The sequence below is a fragment of the Dendrobates tinctorius genome, unplaced genomic scaffold (assembly GCF_039654945.1).
Source record: "Dendrobates tinctorius isolate UK_male_01 unplaced genomic scaffold, ASM3965494v1 ptg000008l, whole genome shotgun sequence".
NCBI classification, from domain to species: Eukaryota; Metazoa; Chordata; class Amphibia; order Anura; family Dendrobatidae; genus Dendrobates; species Dendrobates tinctorius.
Genome location: NW_027361676.1, coordinates 41,564,374 through 41,579,558, shown reverse-complemented (window position 1 = coordinate 41,579,558; position 15,185 = coordinate 41,564,374). Strand labels below are relative to the sequence as shown.

The 15,185-nt window shown below is 45.2% G+C and overlaps 1 protein-coding gene across 2 annotated transcripts in view; it reads left to right on the top strand.

The window, feature by feature from the left end:
* Positions 1 to 13,703: 13,703 nt before the first annotated feature.
* The window catches only part of SH3RF1 (SH3 domain containing ring finger 1), a 209,932-nt gene continuing 208,450 nt past the window's right edge, over positions 13,704 to 15,185 (top strand). For both annotated transcript variants that reach the window (XM_073577185.1, XM_073577179.1), the window contains exon 1: positions 13,704 to 13,842. The gene's annotated coding sequence lies outside the window, so the exon portion shown is untranslated. The remainder of the gene's footprint in view (positions 13,843 to 15,185) is intronic.

Genomic DNA, 15,185 nt, shown 5'->3' with positions numbered 1-15,185 from the left:
GTCTATAGTTAGCGGAACACATTTTTGGTCGAAGGATGGTTTTTAAAGTAGTGGATGTATGATGGCATGCTTAAATGAGGAGGGAAAGATACCAGAAGAGAGAGGTTAAATATGTTAGGTGAGGGGTGACAGCAGGGGAAAGGGACTGGAGTAGATGTGATGGAAATGGGTCACTGGTGCAAGTGATTGGGCGAGAAGATGCAAGGAGCCTGCTTACTTCTTCTTCTGTGACTGGTTCAAAATCAGAGAGTGAGCTAGATGCAGTGGGGGAGGGAGGACCGTGCATGGTATGAGGTGATTGGGAGATAATTTCCTGTCGAATCTGGTCAATTTTTTCTTTGAAGTAATTGGCCAGATCGTCATTTCAAGCTCCGTGGTTGGGGCCTGTACTCTTGGGTTGAGTAGAGAAAGAAAAAGTGTCAAAGAGACATTTCGGGTTATTGGACAGTGAAGTGATGAGGGTGTTGAAATAGGTTTGTTTAGAGAGGTGAAGGGCAGTGTTGTATGTTCTAAGCATAAACTTATATGGATGAAATCTTCGTGTACATTGGATTTTCTCCACAGACGTTCGGCGCACCTGGAGCACCGATGCAGGAAACGTGTTTGCAGGGTGTGCCAGGGTTGTCGCCGTCTGTGTTGTGGTGTTCTATTTATAGGGGGTGCAAATTCATCCAGGGCACTTTGAAGTGTTTCATTGTAATGCTTCAATGCAGAATCAGGACATGAGAGGGAGGAGATAGGGGCCAATGAAGACTGCAAGTTCTTCATAAGTTTCTGGGTGTTAATGGCCTGTATGTTTCTATAAATATGGACAGTGGGGGTGACCTGAGCAGCCTGGCAGTTCTTGATAGAGAATGAAAGAAGATTGTAGTCAGAGAGCGGGAGAGGGGACTTTGCAAAATCATCCACTGCACAAATCCGAGAGAAGACCAAGTCGAGGGAGTTTCCGTCTTCATGCGTTGGAGAATTAGTAAGCTGCGAAAGGCCAAACGAGGAGGTTAGAGATAAAAGGTGAGTAGCAGATGGGGAGAGGGGAAGAGCAATGGGGATGTTGAAATCTCCCATGATGAGGGTAGGGATGTGGAAGCCAAGTGGCAAAATGATCCAGGAACTGATGGGAGGGGCCAGGAGGACGATACACCACCACCACTCGCATGGAGAAGGGGGTGTAGAGTCTGACGGCATGGACCTCAAAAGAAGGGAAGACTAGTGAGGGTAGTTGAGGGATAACCTGAAAGGTACATTTTGGTGATAGGAGCAGACCAATGCCTCCACCTGCTCTATTGTCTGATCTTGGGGTATGAGAGAAGTGTAGTCCCCCGTATGAAAGAGCAGCAGCAGCGGTAGTGTCTGACTGCTGGATCCAGGTTTCAGTAAGAGCCAGGAGGTTAAGAGAATTAGAAAGGAAAAAGTGATGAGTGAGAGTTTGTTACATACTGAGCGAGAATTCCAAAGGGCACAGTTAAGAGAGACAGATGGCATGCAGGGAATATTAATAAGATTAGAGGGGTTTCTGAGTGTAGCAGTTGGGGGGTTTGACTTTCTGTAACATGGGGGACCAGGGTTGGAAGCAATGTCTCCTGCGACTAGGAGAAGGATAGAAAGAGTGAGCAGATGGTTAAGTGATTTGTGAGAGCATCTCTTATGTTGAATGGTGGGACTGACTGGATCTGTGCAAGTTAACAATGTGAAAAGAGCGTGAGTGCTATACATAGGAGAGGAAAGGAGCGAGGGGCCGATATGGATGGAGTGTAGAGAGTTAATGCCAGGGCGGTGGATGTGTGTGAATGCAGCAGCCAGGATATAAATTACACAAATGCATATGGTATCTATTTGTTCTACTCCAAATGTACAGGGAATAGATGTATATAAATGTCTTACCTGTCTCCAGCCCTGTCTAACTGCCATATTATAACTGCCAGTACTTTGATACATTATTATTATTATTATTATTATTTATTGTTATAGCGCCATTTATTCCATGGCGCTTTACATGTGAGGAGGGGTATACATAAAAACAAGTACAATAATCTTAAACAATACAAGTCATAACTGGTACAGGAGGAGAGAGGACCCTGCCCGCGAGGGCTCACAATCTTCAAGGGATGGGTGATAATACAGTAGGCGAGGGTAGAGCTGGTCGTGCAGCGGTTTGGTCGATCGGTGGTTACTGCAGGTTATAGGCTTGTCGGAAGAGGTGGGTCTTCAGGCTCTTTTTGAAGGTTTCGATGGTAGGTGAGAGTCTGATATGTTGTGGTAGAGAGTTCCAGAGTAGGGGTGATGCGCGAGAGAAATCTTGTATGCGATTGTGGGAAGAGGAGATAAGAGGGGAGTAGAGAAGGAGATCTTGTGAGGATCGGAGGTTGCGTGCAGGAAAGTACCGGTAGACGAGGTCACAGATGTATGGAGGAGACAAGTTGTGGATGGCTTTGTATGTCATGGTTAGGGTTTTGTAATGGAGTCTCTGGGCAATTGGGAGCCAGTGAAGGGATTGACAGAGGGGAGAAGCTGGGGAATAGCGGGGGGACAGGTGGATTAGTCGGGCAGCAGAGTTTAGAATAGATTGGAGGGGTGCGAGAGTGTTTGAGGGGAGGCCACAGAGCATGAGGTTGCAGTAGTCAAGGCGAGAGATGATGAGGGCATGGACTAGGGTTTTTGCAGATTCTTGGGTGAGGAATGAACGGATGCGTGAAATATTTTTGAGTTGAAGTCGGCAGGAAGTGGAAAGGGTTTGGATATGTGGTTTGAAGGAGAGATCAGCGTCAAGGATTACTCCGAGGCAGCGAGCTTGTGGGACTGGGGAGAGTGGGCAGTCATTTACTGTAATTGATAGGTTCGTAGGGGAGGTCACGTGAGATGGGGGAAAGATGATGAATTCTGTTTTGTCCATGTTGAGTTTCAGATATCTAGTGGAGATAGTACTTCGATTACATGTGCATAAATGCCCCCTGCATAAATGCTCCCCCAAGCTATGTCTGAATATATAGGAGGCTAAGGCTTAGATTTTTTTTTTGTGCTCTCTTTTCTCGTTAATCCATCAAACTAAATTGAGACAGCAGGACCCAATGAAATGTTGTGGTCAGATGAACAGATGTCCAGCACTACATGGATCATAAAGCACTTTGAAAAGTTTCTTGACCTCACAACATAAGGGGAGTAAGTTGAAATAACTATATACCAGATAAAAGCTTGCATAGTTGAAAACACATATGTGGCATTCAGTATTAACTGCTTGCTAACATTGAATGGAGTTGAGAAACACAGGAGTTGATTCAGAGCAGAGATTGAAAGAGCTGGTTACCTGTATGAAGAGAATAGAGATGCGTGTCACATTCATCCATGTCGTAACTGCCAGTACTTTGATACATGTACTTCGATTACATGTGCATAAATGCCTCCTGCATACATCCCCAACACCAAGGATATTGGCACAACATATAAAATGTAAAGAAGCAAGAATGCAATAATGTGGAAATGTCTTATAGCCATATTTATTTCACAACAGAAGTTAGAGCAGAAGATGAAAGTTAGCAATCTTCATTTGAAGAAAATGAGCTCATTTAGACATTGATGGCAGCAACACATCTCAAAAAAATTGTGACAGAGTCATGTCTACCATTGTACTGTATAGCATCCACTCTTCTTGTTACAACAGTCTGAAAAGTTTTAGGAGAGGAGCGTTGTCCCAGTCTTGTCTGATGTAGGATTCTAGCTGCTCAATTGTGATGGGCGAACGTGTTCAGATAAGGTGTTATCTGAGAATGGTCGGGTGCTAACCGACTGACTTCGGCAATCTCGAAAAATAGGTTTGAGACAATGTGGCACTCTCCTTCATATCTTTTGGGACCTCACCAAAATAAAATCCCTATGGGCACAAGCCTCTGACTTAATTAACCTTATATATGATAGCAAATTTACGCTCACCCCACAGATGGCCCTCCTTTAATTGGAAATGGAGAACATAAATCCAAAAGTCAGACCCATTATAATTCACATACTCCTGGTAATTAAGCAGTCGATTGCTTTCCATTGGAAAAACCCAATCCCTCCCAACTTAATCGACATTACGGAAAGGATCAACCTACATAAAACATATGAGCGAAAATTTGCAATTGCTAGTAACTATTTTGGTAAGTACGCTAAAAAATGGGAAAAATGGTTAGAACTATACTCTAATTGGTATCTTACAGATGCTCAGGTCTACTGCTATTTTCTTTTTTTTATATGTAACAATGGAGTGTATATTTACCTTCTGTATATACATTAATGCAAGAACCTGCTGGGACCTTGTAGTCCTCCTTTTTGTTTGTTGTTTCCCTCCCCTTCCCCCTTTCCAATCCCCTCCCCCACCATGTCCCTGTTATAAATTTCAAATAATAAAAAATATTGGAAAAGAAAAATAGGTCTCGGCGGCTGTATGTCTCGCCACAACGCATACAGGGATTGCCTAACAAACAGGTATGAGTACAATGCATAGGTGTGTGTTCACACTGTGGCCATGTAACAGACAGAACCTAAAATATAAATAAAATGAACAAATAATAATCTTTATTTTTATATAACGCTAACATATTCCGCAGCGCTTTACAGTTTGCACACATTATCATCACTGTCCCCGACGGGGCTCACAATCAAAATTCCCTATCTTTGGAATGTGGGAGGAAACCAGAGTACCCAGAGGAAACCCAAGCAAACACAGGGAGAAAATACAAACTCCTTGCAGATGTCCTTGGTGGGATTTGAACCCAGGACTCCAGCGCTGCAAGGCTATCCACTGAGCCACCGTACTGCCCATAAGAAATACCCTGTAGTAAGTGAATGGTAACAATACATGGAAATAACAAAGTATACTTAGTTAACTCTATTTTGATCACAAAAAGCATAAATGCTATGCCACCCACAAGGTGTACCCAATCGGGACGGTCCCTAACTCTTGTAGTTCACCTCACTGTGTGTCAGCAGGCTGTCGGACACAGCGTCCATGGTTTCAATAAAGAATCTGAAATGCTGGTTCACCCAACCACACAACAGTTTTCTATTTTGCCTTAGTGTCAGAGTGATGGACTGTTTCGCTGCTTTCCTACCCCTGAAGAAAACAACCACGCTATCTGTACAGTGTCATGCGGTTTTACATGTAATGTGAATAGTGATGTGCATCTTCTATATGGTGTGATGGTAATGTATAGCGTATTAGTCCAGCGGGTACTCAACAATTTAGGTAAGCCAGCGGCTGTTAGCCTCTCCACATTACCCGCAACATTCATCCTTTGCTTTCACATTTATTCTTTGGTTGGGGGTTCATTCGTACTCGGGTGGGAATCAGCTCCCTGTGGTGATCCCCCGATTGGGGTACAGACACATTTAAAGGTTTTTGTATTTCACTGTACTATGTATCGCAACGCAAACAGCCTGCTCCTTCCCCATATAGATATTATGGGTAGTACCTATTTGTGTTTCAGTTTTTAAGAGAATCTCTGCATTAATTTCCATTTGTTAGGTTTATTGAGCATCCCCGCTTTCTCAGAATTAAAGGCATCATAATAAGGGGTCAGCACTGGTTAGCACTGCAGCCTTGCAGCGCTGGAGTCCTGGGTTCAAATCCCATCAATGACAACATCTGCAAGGAGTTTGTATGTTCTCCCCGTGTTTGCGTGGTTTCCTCCTACATTACAAGACATACTAATAGGGAATTTAGATTGTAAGCCCCATCGGAAACAGCGATGATAATGTGTGCAAACTGTAAAGCGCTGCGGAATATGTTAGCGCTATATAAAGATTATTACTATTAAAGGGAATCTGTCACCTCAATTGTGCGCTGTATGTAAATGAGCTGTGTCCGGTCCGACGGGCGGTGTTTCGTCTCCTTCCCTCCACCCCTCGTTGGCCGCTGTACGCAATTGGATGGGCGGATGGAAGGACAGGGCTGAGTAAAGGGTTACTCCGAGGCAGCGGACTTCCAGTACGGGGGAAAACGTGATGTCATTAATTGTGATAGATAGATCAGGAAAGGAAGATCTTTAAAATGGAGGAAAGATGATGAGTTAAGATTTGTCCTCATTGAGTTTGAGAAAGCTAGAGAAGAAGAAGGAGGATTTGGCTGATAGACACTCTGGCATTCTGGACAGCAGACGTCTGGGCCAGAGAGGTAGATCTGAGTGTCATCAGCATAAAGGTGGTACTGGAATCCATGGGACTTTATGAGTTGTCCCAGGCCAAGCATATAAATTGAGAAGAGTAGGGGTCCTAGAAAAGAGGCCTGGGGGACTTCAACTGAGAGAGGGTGGCATGAGGAGGTAGTGTGGGAGTGGCAGACGCTGAATGTGCGGTTGGAAAAGTATGATGAGATCCAGGATAGGGTGATGTCTTTGATGCCAAAGGAGGAGAGGATCTGTAGTAGGAGGCAGTGGTCAACTGTGTCAAAAGCAGAGGACAGGTATAGAAGGAGGAGGACAGAGTATTGTCCGTTAGCTTTGGCTATAAGTAGGTCGTTAGTAATTTTGGTCAGGGCAGTCACAGTGGAATGATGGGGACGGAAACTAGATTGCAGATTGTCAAAGGGCAAATTAGAAGAGAGTTGGGAGGAAATGAGCCCCATACATTGCTCCATACAGAATAGGCCCCATATAATGTTCCATATAGTATATGATGAGCCCCATATAATGCTCCATACAGAATAGGCCCCATATAATGCTCCAGTATATGATGGGCCTCATATATTGCTCCAAACACAATGGGCCCCATATAATGCTCCATATATAATAGGCCCCATAAGATATTCCATATATAATGGGTCCCATATGATGCTCCAGTATATGATGGGTCCCATATAATGCTCCATATATAATGGGCCCCATAAGATATTCCATATATAATGGGTCTCATATGATGCTACAGTATATGATGGGTGCCATATAATGATCCATACATAATGGGCCCTATATAATGCGTCAAATATAAAAAATGAAAATACTCCAAACAGACATTATTAATCCATCACCAGTAAAGTATATTTTATAAACCTCAGTAATATTTGCAATAGAGACGACTCCTTAAACAATCCAATAGAAAGCAGGAGAAAGATTGGAGTCCAAAACTATTTAAATAAAGTCAAATTTTTATTGTTATATCCAAAGTAGGCACATAGAAGAGAACACGACAAATTTTAAAACATATTTAGATGAGGCATCTAGTAACCAAGTAACCCAGAGCCAATAGAAGAACAGGTCAACACTTATTGACAATCAAAAGGTCCAAATAGACAGTCCTACTAAGAAATAGGTAGATCAAGGACTATTTTTTTTTCTTTTTTTATATCCTTATTTGGGGGCTAACAATGCCTGTATAAATACCAAATTTAAATTATTAATTGGAAAATATTGCACGTTGCCCACTATATTAAGACAGCAATATCATGCCGCAACAATGTGAATAATATAGCACAAAAGGGGTAAAAAAAAAAACCCCAAGAAAATACAAGTGCATAAAAAAAATATATATATTTATACCGGTTTCATTGTGTGGCTGCAGTGGGATATTGCCATAAAATAATGTCTAGAAGGACAACCAATTCAGGGAAGTATGAAACAGAAAATGTATATATATATCAGAGCTTATCATGCATCTAATGATGGCAAAATTAATCCTCCATTATTGATTGTACAATTGCCCAGGCAAAAAATATGTTTCCTAATATAAAAAAGGTGTGGCTGATATCGGCATGACACAATCTCGGCGTAATACATGTGTAAAATAACCTATGTATAAATCATCATACAAAAAGCAGCCACACAAGAAATATAACCATTAGAGGGCAATATACACAAAAAACAGCAGGCAGCTGTGCCTGAAGAGCAATAGATATAAGACAGTACTAAGTATGCATGAAAAACGGCTCAAGTAGTCTGGAACAACGTACCCATCATGGCAAGATATGACAAAATGTGCTGGATTGGAACCCCAACGCACGTTTCGCGGCTGAAGTGCCGCTTCCTCGGGGGCGTGGCTAAGATAGTAGATGTACTGGTTTAAATACACACCCAAAAATGTCATCTGACAAAAAAGAACCAATAAAGTGTTGGAAATAGGTGCAAGCGCCATGCCACAGGGGGGAGGGAAGACCCCGCCACCAATGCCATCACAGGACGCGTCGGCGGCACCTAACACCGGCCATGGCGTGGCCGCATCAAGGCAACGCCAGTGGGCGTGTTGTGCAGTAAGGCGCAACCCAGAAGCAAGTCCGCGAAGCAGACTGCTAACCGGGCCGCACCCGGAGCACGTGACGCAACTGCGTCACAGAGGGACGGCCAGCGCCTTGGCTCTGGGTTACTTGGTTACTAGATGCCTCATCTACAGTGGGGCAAAAAAGTATTTAGTCAGTCAGCAATAGTGCAAGTTCCACCACTTAAAAAGATGAGAGGCGTCTGTAATTTACATTATAGGTAGACCTCAACTATGGGAGACAAACTGAGAAAAAAAAATCCAGAAAATCACATTGTGTTTTTTTTTCATTTTATTTGCATATTATGGTGGAAAATAAGTATTTGGTCAAACAAAATTTAATCTCAATACTTTGTGATATATCCTTTGTTGGCAATGACAGAGGTCAAACGTTTTCTGTAAGTCTTCACAAGGTTGCCACACACTGTTGTTGGTATGTTGGCCCATTCCTCCATGCAGATCTCCTCTAGAGCAGTGATGTTTTTGGCTTTTCGCTTGGCAACACGGACTTTCAACTCCCTCCAAAGGTTTTCTATAGGGTTGAGATCTGGAGACTGGCTAGGCCACTCCAGGACCTTGAAATGCTTCTTACAAAGCCACTCCTTCGTTGCCCTGGCGGTGTGCTTTGGATCATTGTCATGTTGAAAGACCCAGCCACGTTTCATCATCAATGCCCTTGCTGATGGAAGGAGGTTTGCACTCAAAATCTCACGATACATGGCCCCATTCATTCTTTCATGTACCCGGATCAGTCGTCCTGGCCCCTTTGCAGAGAAACAGCCCCAAAGCATGATGTTTCCACCACCATGCTTTACAGTAGGTATGGTGTTTGATGGATGCAACTCCGTATTCTTTTTCCTCCAAACACGACAAGTTGTGTTTCTACCAAACAGTTCCAGTTTGGTTTCATCAGACCATAGGACATTCTCCCAAAACTCTTCTGGATCATCCAAATGCTCTCTAGCAAACTTCAGACGGGCCCGGACATGTACAGGCTTAAGCAGTGGGACACGTCTGGCACTGCAGGATCTGAGTCCATGGTGGCGTAGTGTGTTACTTATGGTAGGCCTTGTTACATTGGTCCCAGCTCTCTGCAGTTCATTCACTAGGTCCCCCCGCGTGGTTCTGGGATTTTTGCTCACCGTTCTTGTGATCATTCTGACCCCACGGGGTGGGATTTTGCGTGGAGCACCAAATCGAGGGAGATTATCAGTGGTCTTGTATGTCTTCCATTTTCTAATTATTGCTCCCACAGTTGATTTCTTCACTCCAAGCTGGTTGGCTATTGCAGATTCAGTCTTCCCAGCCTGGTGCAGGGCTACAATTTTGTTTCTGGTGTCCTTTGACAGCTCTTTGGTCTTCACCATAGTGGAGTTTGGAGTCAGACTGTTTGAGGGTGTGCACAGGTGTCTTTTTATACTGATAACAAGTTTAAACAGGTGCCATTACTACAGGTAATGAGTGGAGGAAAGAGGAGACTCTTAAAGAAGTTACAGGTCTGTGAGAGCCAGAAATCTTGATTGCTTGTTTCTGACCAAATACTTATTTTCCACCATAATATGCAAATAAAATGAAAAAAAAACAGACAATGTGATTTTCTGGATTTTTTTTTTCTCAGTTTGTCTCCCATAGTTGAGGTCTACCTATGATGTAAATTACAGACGCCTCTCATCTTTTTAAGTGGTGGAACTTGCACTATTGCTGACTAAATACTTTTTTGCCCCACTGTAAATATGTTTTAAAATTTGTTGTGTTCTCTTCTGTGTGCCTACTTTTGATATAACAATAAAAATTTGACTTCATTTAAATAGTTCTGGACTCCAATCTTTCTCCTGTTTTCTATTATGTTTGCTCTTTGTAGAAAAGCCCTTCAGTTTGACAAAAGTAGCAGGCATCACTATGATTTTTGGGTTCTCTCCAAACCATGGGAACAGCAAATGGCATAGCCCTTTCCTCATATTCAGTCGCAAAGACCATTTGAACAACTTTATCATATCACATGAGGGGCCCAGCTTTTGTCTAGATCACCAAGTGGACACTTAAAGTACATCTGGTACATCTTTTTAATATCATGTGTGACTGAGCGTACTTGGTCTTTTGGAGTAAAAGAACCACACACATAGCAGAATCTGTTGAGACACTGTTGGGGCATTTTTCCCCTTTAAGGCCGGTTTCACATTTGCGCTTTATAGCGCAGCGATGGCCTGCGGACGGTCGCCGCTAAGCCCCGCCCCCCACCAGCTCCCTGCCCGCCCCTTCCGGTCATCGCCGCCTACTAGCGCACATGGGCGCTTGCGATCTGCGCACCCTATCTTTAGCATAGGGTGCGCAGATCGTGCGCTGGCCGTGTGCTAGCAGGATTTTGTCGTGCGCTGCGCACTTTTGAAGGTGCGCCGTGCGTGCCGAAATGCAACATGCTGCGTTCGGCGCACATGGGCGCACCTTCAAAAGTGCGCAGCGCACGGCAAAATCCTGCTAGCACACGGCCAGCGCACGATCTGCGCACCCTATGCTAAAGATAGGGTGCGCAGATCGCAAGCGCCCATGTGCGCTAGTAGGCGGCGATGACCGGATGGGGCGGGCAGGGAGCCGACAGGGGGCAGGGATTAGCGGCGGCCGTGCGCAGGCCGTCGCTGCGCTATAAAGTGCAAATGTGAAGCCGGCCTAAATCAGATCAAACAGTAGAGTAAGTTCAGTTCAATGGTGGTGACAAACTCAAAAAATGCGATGAGCCGACAGACTATATGAAGATATTTCCCCAGAGATGACAGAGGCAGCTTGTATTTAGAACTGATTTTACTGGCGGTAATCTGGTAGATAACTATATACAGTTGTGAGGTAAACGGGTCAGCCTATTCCTTACTGATAAACATTTGCAGACAGGCAGTCTCTCAGTGTGATATTGGCTGCTTTCAGGTTCTCTCTGTGGAGACCCTCACTCAGTTACACCTCAGTGGCTGAGCGGTTTTCTCCCCTCTGAGGCGACTTGCCCTCCCAGAAATGCAGTGAAAGTCCTCTCACAATGGCGGCTGTCCACTGCCTTCCCTTCTATCTCCCTGTGGCAGGGCTCAGGTCCCTGTAGAGGCCTGTCTCCTGTCGGAGTCTCACATACCAGTCCTTGCTGCCATCACCATCCTTTTCTGACTGACTCCAATCTTACCGCCTCATAACAGTTAGCTCCTCCCCATAACATGTGACTTTCTGAGAAGCAGTCATTGGCTGACTGCACTGTCAATACTCCTTCCCATAAAACTCACTAAAACCTTTACTGACGTTGTCACTGTAAGAAAATTCACAATTAAATAAGACAATCAAAGAAATTGGAATAACATAGGAAAAAACACATACATTGAAAATGCAGAAATAACGTAATAACAAAAATACTTCTATCTCAGAAACTTTACATGATCGAGCGAAACGAAGCATATTTTTGGAATACTCCATGAAACAGACATATTACCTTTGCTGATGATTTTTTGTGTTGACCAGTGAATCACCTACCTATATCTAAGGTGTTTGAGTTTTCTTGGTTGCCAGGAGGGTTCTGGCTGTGAACTCCCTGTATCGGCCTAATGACATTTCTTGGATCCCTTGACATAGCTGTGTAAATACTGGACGGCATCCGCACGGGCCGCGTGTTGCCCGTTTTACTTGCAGCCATAGGCTTGCATAGTCCGGTCTCGTCTGATGTCCGTGGCCATACGGCACATGCAGCCATTTTCTCCTTAGTCTGATTCCAGCTGCGGAGAAGCTCGCAGATCAGCACTGACTGAGCACCATAGCGGTGAGTGTGGAGCGCTGTTTTATAGCACTGCACACGGCACTTTTATATTCAGATGTGAACGATGCCGTACAAGGAATTTGTCAGTAAGATTAACCCCTCACAAAACACATAGTGTATGTGGGCCTGCGGGTAGAGGGGAGCGAATATCTTCGGTTCCCTCTTCTTCGGCAAGCTGGAGCACTTAACCAAATAAGCTACAGCGGGAATCCGGATGCCTGGATCACGCCGGCCAATCAGCTGATCGGCGCCGCAGCTGCATGTGTCACCGTCACAGCACATGCATGGAGAGCCTGTCTGATTTCCCTGCTTGGTGTCACCCAGGCAGTGACCTATAAATCAAGAGATTGGGCAGGAAACACCTCAGGAAGTGCTCTGTCACTGTCATATGTCCTCATTTACATATGAATAACACCATTACTGGAGAATGCAGCAACAGATAGAAGCTAAAAAGGTGTTGGATTTACATTTCATAGACCAGCATGTGGTGTGGCAGGGCAGATCTGACAGATTCCCTTTAACACTTTCATTTCCAGCACGCACAGTTGAGAAGAATGAGCGGTGCAGACATGCCAAGTCGGGCCGATGCCTTTACCGAGGCAAATGAAGTCCAAAATAAGAACATTTGGGCTTTGTTTGAGCTAATTTCCGTGAGTGCAGGTAATTTATCTGTCAATTATCACCTATGATCTATAACTACCTACAAATAGTAAGTGTCCCGTTACACATAGCGATGCTCCAGCGATCCCGACAACTATATGACCTGGTAAGGATCGCTGGTGCGTCGCTACATGGTCGCTAGTAAGCTGCCAAACAGACAGATCTACTCAACGACGCAGCAACGATACAGTGATCTGTATAACGACCTCGGCGGTCATTGGTACCTTGTCACACAGCAGCTATTCTGACGACTCCCGCCTGTGTTCCTGAGTTCTGCGTCGCCAACGAGGTCGCTCGTCAGTGTCAAACACAGCGATGCATGCTGGGACACCAGCAATCAAAAAATGGCCCAGGACATTCGAGCACGATCAGCGACATCGCAGCAGGGGCCCGATCGCCGCTATGTGTCACATGTAGCGAGATCGCTGGCGAGGTCGCTGTTGCATCACAAAACCTGTGACGTTTCAGCGATCTCGCTATATGTGACGCGGCCTTAAGAGTGAAGCATTGGTAGCACATAGGTTGTGGGTGCAGCATTGAGATCATCGTCTGGCTATACTTGTCTCCCTCTGTCTCAGGACACACCTGGCCAAGAACAATCTATGAGCCCATTGCAGACCAAAAACTCATCACAAAGCAGCATGCCACCTGCTAAGGAGATGGCAGTGCCCTTTCACCCATCGATCGATCATCCAGCCCTTTTCTGCAGATTGCAGACATCCTTGGTTCATTCGGAGGCAAGCTTCTGTAATAATCCAGTTTTCTGTCTAATGAACAAAAATATAAAAGTAATAATGTGGTGAATAATGAGCCACAGAGCTGCGGAGAAGGCGGCGATCGCCGTGTCCACAGACTGCGCTCTGCCTGTCACACTGCCGCGATCTATGAATGAACGATCCCCCTTCCTCGCATTCATCTCGGCGCCGCCGATCACTCCCCCGCCCCGCGTGTCCCCTCCCCGGGCAGTGACGTGCCTGCTGGCGGGTGGCAGGAGGAGGTGCACAGTCTCCGGGAGAGAAGACCCGAGCACAGAGCCGGAGCTGCCTGGTACACTGCCGCAGGGACAAAGGCACCGGAGACTGCAGCCCCGCTCCGTGCTGGCAGTGCCCCATCAGCAGCCCGGGAGGCTCCCGACAAGCTGCGGGCAGTGCCCATGTCCCGGACTGGTGGCTCTTCCTGTACAGGTCAGTGCTGTCTCCTGCGCCAGCAGAACAGGACTTGGAGTTGTGGGATTGTTCCCAAGTGTAGGACGGTATACACAGGCTGTTACTACACATGGACGGTATACACAGGCTGTTACTACACATGGACGGTATACACAGGCTGTTATTACACATGGACGGTGTACACAGGCTGTTATTACACATGGACGGTATACACAGGCTGTTACTACACATGGACGGTGTACACAGGCTGTTATTACACATGGACGGTGTACACAGGCTGTTACTACACATGGACGGTGTACACAGGCTGTTATTACACATGGACGGTATACACAGGCTGTTATTACACATGGACGGTGTACACAGGCTGTTATTACACATGGATGGTATACACAGGCTGTTACTACACATGGACGGTATACACAGGCTGTTATTACACATGGATGGTATACACAGGCTGTTATTACACATGGACGGTATACACAGGGCTGTTATTACACATGGACGGTGTACACAGGCTGTTATTACACATGGACGGTGTACACAGGCTGTTATTACACATGGACGGTATACACAGGCTGTTACTACACATGGACGGTATACACAGGCTGTTATTACACATGGACGGTATACACAGGGCTGTTATTACACATGGACGGTATACACAGGCTGTTACTACACATGGACGGTATACACAGGCTGTTATTACACATGGACGGTGTACACAGGCTGTTATTACACATGGATGGTATACACAGGCTGTTATTACACATGGATGGTATACACAGGCTGTTATTACACATGGACGGTATACACAGGCTGTTATTACACATGGACGGTATACACAGGCTGTTACTACACATGGACGGTATACACAGGCTGTTACTACACATGGACGGTATACACAGGCTGTTACTACACATGGACGGTATACACAGGCTGTTACTACACATGGACGGTATACACAGGCTGTTACTACACATGGACGGTATACACAGGCTGTTATTACACATGGACGGTGTACACAGGGCTGTTATTACACATGGACGGTATACACAGGCTGTTATTACACATGGACGGTATACACAGGCTGTTACTACACATGGACGGTATACACAGGCTGTTACTACACATGGACGGTATACACAGGCTGTTACTACACATGGACGGTATACACAGGCTGTTACTACACATGGACGGTATACACAGGCTGTTACTACACATGGACGGTATACACAGGCTGTTACTACACATGGACGGTATACACAGGCTGTTACTACACATGGACGGTGTACACAGGCTGTTATTACACATGGACGGTATACACAGGCTGTTATTACACATGGATGGTATACACAGGC